Below are 5617 nucleotides of genomic sequence, written 5' to 3' on the forward strand. Positions count from 1 at the left end.
TGTACCCTTCTAAAATTTAAGAGGAAGAATCATTGTACCCATACCTTATGTAAGAGAATGAATCCCTATTCCATCCATCCATAAGGTAATAAAGCCTCATACTACATGGTATGTTATTGGCCTAATTTATCTTCCTTGGGTGAAGTTATACGACAGTATGTCGTTGTCTGCTTTGATGGAAAAGTATATTCTATTTTATAGTACATGGGTACATTCGGTAGTCCTATGTACCCTTCTAAAATTTAAGAGGAAGAATCATTGTACCTATACCTTATGTAAGAGAATGAATCCCTATTCCATCCATCCATAAGGTAATAAAGCCTCATACCACATGGTATGTTATTGGCCTAATTTATCTTCCTTGGGTGAAGTTATACGACAGTATGTCGTTGTCTGCTTTGATGGAAAAGTATATTCTATTTTATAGTACATGGGTACATTCGGTAGTCCTATGTACCCTTCTAAAATTTAAGAGGAAGAATCATTGTACCTATACCTTATGTAAGAGAATGAATCCCTATTCCATCCATCCATAAGGTAATAAAGCCTCATACCACATGGTATGTTATTGACCTAATTTATCTTCCTTGGGTGAGGTTATACGACATTATGTCGTTGTCTGCTTTAATGGAAGAGTATATTCTATTTTATAGTACATGGGTACATTGGGTAGTACTATGTACCCTTCTAAAATTTAAGAGGAAGCATCATTGTACCTATACCTTATGTAAGAGAATGAATCCCTATTCCATCCATCCATAAGGTAATAAAGCCTCATATCACATGGTATGTTATTGGCCTAATTTATCTTCCTTGGGTGAAGTTATACGACAGTATGTCGTTGTCTGCTTTGATGGAAGAGTATATTCTATTTTATAGTACATGGGTACATTGGGTAGTCCTATGTACCCTTCTAAAATTTAAGAGGAAGAATCATTGTACCTATACCTTATGTAAGAGAATGAATCCCTATTCCATCCATCCATAAGGTAATAAAGCCTCATACCGCATGGTATGTTATTGGCCTAATTTATCTTCCTTGGGTGAAGTTATGCGACAGTATGTCGTTGTCTGCTTTGATGGAAGAGTATATTCTATTTTATAGTACATGGGTACATTGGGTAGTCCTATGTACCCTTCTAAAATTTAAGAGGAAGAATCATTGTACCTATACCTTATGTAAGAGAATGAATCCCTATTCGATCCATCCATAAGGTAATAAAGCCTCATACCACATGGTATGTTATTGGCCTAATTTATCTTCCTTGGGTGAAGTTATAGGACAGTATGTCGTTGTCTGCTTTGATGGAAAAGTATATTCTATTTTATAGTACATGGGTACATTCGGTAGTCCTATGTACCCTTCTAAAATTTAAGAGGAAGAATCATTGTACCTATACCTTATGTAAGAGAATGAATCCCTATTCCATCCATCCATAAGGTAATAAAGCCTCATACCACATGGTATGTTATTGACCTAATTTATCTTCCTTGGGTGAGGTTATACGACATTATGTCGTTGTCTGCTTTAATGGAAGAGTATATTCTATTTTATAGTACATGGGTACATTGGGTAGTACTATGTACCCTTCTAAAATTTAAGAGGAAGCATCATTGTACCTATACCTTATGTAAGAGAATGAATCCCTATTCCATCCATCCATAAGGTAATAAAGCCTCATATCACATGGTATGTTATTGGCCTAATTTATCTTCCTTGGGTGAAGTTATACGACAGTATGTCGTTGTCTGCTTTGATGGAAGAGTATATTCTATTTTATAGTACATGGGTACATTGGGTAGTCCTATGTACCCTTCTAAAATTTAAGAGGAAGAATCATTGTACCTATACCTTATGTAAGTGAATGAATCCCTATTCCATCCATCCATAAGGTAATAAAGCCTCATACCACATGGTATGTTATTGGCCTAATTTATCTTCCTTGGTTGAAGTTATGCGACAGTATGTCGTTGTCTGCTTTGATGGAAGAGTATGTTCTATTTTATAGTACATGGGTACATTGGGTAGTCCTATGTACCCTTCTAAAATTTAAGAGGAAGAATCATTGTACCTATACCTTATGTAAGAGAATGAATCCCTATTCCATCCATCCATAAGGTAATAAAGCCTCATACCACATGGTATGTTATTGGCCTAATTTATCTTCCTTGGGTGAAGTTATACGACAGTATGTCGTTGTCTGCTTTGATGGAAGAGTATATTCTATTTTATAGTACATGGGTACATTGGGTAGCCCTATGCACCCTTCTAAAATTTAAGAGGAAGAATCACTGTACCTATACCTTATGTAAGTGAATGAATCCCTATTCCATCCATCCATAAGGTAATAAAGCCTCATACCGCATGGTATGTTATTGGCCTAATTTATCTTCCTTGGGTGAAGTTATGCGACAGTATGTCGTTGTCTGCTTTGATGGAAGAGTATATTCTATTTTATAGTACATGGGTACATTGGGTAGTCCTATGTACCCTTCTAAAATTTAAGAGGAAGAATCATTGTTCCTATACCTTATGTAAGAGAATGAATCCCTATTCCATCCATCCATAAGGTAATAAAGCCTCATACCACATGGTATGTTATTGGCCTAATTTATCTTCCTTGGGTGAAGTTGTGCGACAGTATGTCGTTGTCTGCCTTGATGGAAGAGTATATTCTATTTTATAGTACATGGGTACATTGGGTAGTCCTATGTACCCTTCTAAAATTTAAGAGGAAGAAACATTGTACCTATACCTTATGTAAGAGAATGAATCCCTATTCCATCCATCCATAAGGTAATAAAGCCTCATACCACATGGTATGTTATTGGCCTAATTTATCTTCCTTGGGTGAAGTTATACGACAGTATGTCGTTGTCTGCTTTGATGGAAGAGTATATTCTATTTTATTGTACATGGGTACATTGATACGTATTACTTTCTTAGAAATTGGAAGGGTTCATAGGAACACCCCTTAAATTTAGGAATTGTCAAAATAAGATTTGGTAAATGTTGTCTAGAGCCCAGTGTACGCTTGCGCGATTCATTACGGATTCTTTCATGATATAAATTGTTAAAAATTCAAAGTTTGGCGGTTTTTGATCCCTTGATAAAACCTTATTATGTGAGTATTGGAATCCAATGCGTGGATACGTTGATGCTCTTCTCTAATTTTTGGGAAGGGTACATTGGAGCTTTCCTTTAATTTGGGAAATGTCAAAACACGAAATTTCGTAAATGTTCTCTAGGACTCACTGCAATTTTATATGGTCCTGCTTATTTATTTTGTGGGTAAAACAAAAATAATATAAAATATTAGTATTATCACGTGGTTAGTTAATGACCTAATTTATGTTCTTTGGTGAACGTTTATATGATTTAATAAACGTACCTATTAATTTGTCATAGGAGACGCTTCATTCTTATAATTTGGAAGGTGTACATAGGAACATTTCTTAAATTTCGAATTTTCAGAAAGAAAATTTGGTAAATGTTCTCTACGACTCATGTAAATTTCGATGGTTCTGCACACTCTCTTGTACGGTAATCTATTACCAAAATTCAAGATTTCGAGGTTTTTGACATTATTTATCTTCTTTGATGAGGCCTTTCTGCAACATAAGGTTATATGGTTAACTACAGGATCAATTGTCTTTTCGATAGTGCTTAGCTACATTGATGTACTCCTCTTAAACTCTGGGAAGACTACACCTTTAAATTTAGGAATTGTGATAAAACATTTACCAAATTTTCTAGTATGAGGTATGCTTAACGTTTAGTAAGGTAGATCGCAATAGATCCCACTGTCTTCTCGTTGGGAGAAGTATATTTCATTCATCTTTAGAAATTAGAATTGTCAAGAGTTAGTTTTAAAAAATCGTAATTGTTCTTTAAGAATCTGGGAAATTTGGATGATCCAACTTGTTCTTTCAACGATATAAAATTGCTAAATATCAAAATTTCAAAGTTTTTTATCTCAATTTCACACTTTGAATTTTAGTCACAACTCATAGTCCAACGTCATTGGTAAAAAGTTAATAGTGAAATCTGATTGTTTGATCTCTGCTTCAAATTTCACATTTTTGAACACCTGAACCTGCTAGATAATATATTGATGCACACAATAATTTCACACGTTGAACACCAGGATACTTTATAGTCTAAAGTTTAAAATTAGAAAGCATGACATCTGATAAATCCATTGATATGCACAACATTTTGAAATATTTTACAACTTATAGTTTAAAGTCATTATTCTTGGTGCAATCTGATTGGTTCATTTCTAATTCTGGATTTAAATTTTGGACTTAAAAATAACTTATTAATTCTTTGGAGACTTTTGGTACAGATCTTTACCATGGCATCGACCTTCGGAATTTACTTTATAAATCTCTAGTAAAGTTTTCAACACCGGGCTTTTTGCATTCATTCAAGCAGGGAAGCATCAAAGAATATGTTTCATGGTCATTTTGCAATCACATCTGCGGTGTCTGGGGACAGTGATGTCACAAACATGGACAAAGGAGAAAAGAAAAGGGTAAATTTTAGAGCTTTTTACTTTATAAAAAATCCTAATACATCTCTATTAATCCCAGGACCATGTCCATACCTCATTGCGTTTGTAATTAAAGAATGTTTCCAACTGTATCACTCAAACTTCCCTATTATATAACAGAAGCGGGAAAATCCCACTCGAAATGAAGAAAAATGATTGTTTCAGGAGATTTCTTTTCCTTTTTTAGGAATTCCTCCCCTCAGGTACATGATATTGATATGTGAATGGTACCGTTTAAAACCCAGCATTATCCCAAACAAAAGAGATGCGAACCATGATCGTAGGGTAAATACAGATTTTTCAAAAGATTGATTCCCCCCTATTACACATTTTTAATCAATGTGTTTAGTTAAGTATTGACAGTATTATCCTTATTTGTCGTAAGATCATGGATCGTACCTCATTTTGTTCGTATTGATGCAACGTTTCCTACTGCGCCAATACCGTTCCTCTGTCACGTACCTGAGGAGATAAATTTCCGAAAGAGAGAATTTTTGAAAATTTGAATTTTCCGCTGCGTCTTTACATATTTTGTTCGGGAATTCCTCCCCTTAGGTACATAATGAAAACATGCAAGTGAAAGAATTAGAAATGCTGCTTCATTACGAACAAAATTAGGTACAAACCACAATCCTATAAAATTAGTCTTGATACTAAGATGTGATTTAGTAAATTTCCCTCCCCATTACTAATGTATTGTTACTCAATAAGCTCTAGCGTCAAGAGTGTTCACTGTATGATCATGATTTGTACTTCATTTTGTTCGTAACGATGCAACGTTTGAAACTGTACCTCTCACGTAGGGCTACCATGTACCTAGGGGAACAAATTCCCGAAAAAGTTAATTTTTTCTGTCAAAAAATCTTTTCCCAATTTTAGCGGGATTTTTAATTTCTGGTACATATAGTGGGATTTGAGTGATAGAGTGGAAACATTGCTTCATTACGAACACAATGACGTACGAACTATGATCCTACGATAAAGAGTCTTGACACTAGGGCTTGTTGAATAACAATAGATTAGTAGATATTAGCAAAGAATTGGTCGGGAAAAATAATAAA

This window comes from Thermobia domestica, chromosome 7, assembly GCF_964235325.1.
Source record: "Thermobia domestica chromosome 7, izTheDome1.hap1.1, whole genome shotgun sequence".
NCBI classification, from domain to species: Eukaryota; Metazoa; Arthropoda; class Insecta; order Zygentoma; family Lepismatidae; genus Thermobia; species Thermobia domestica.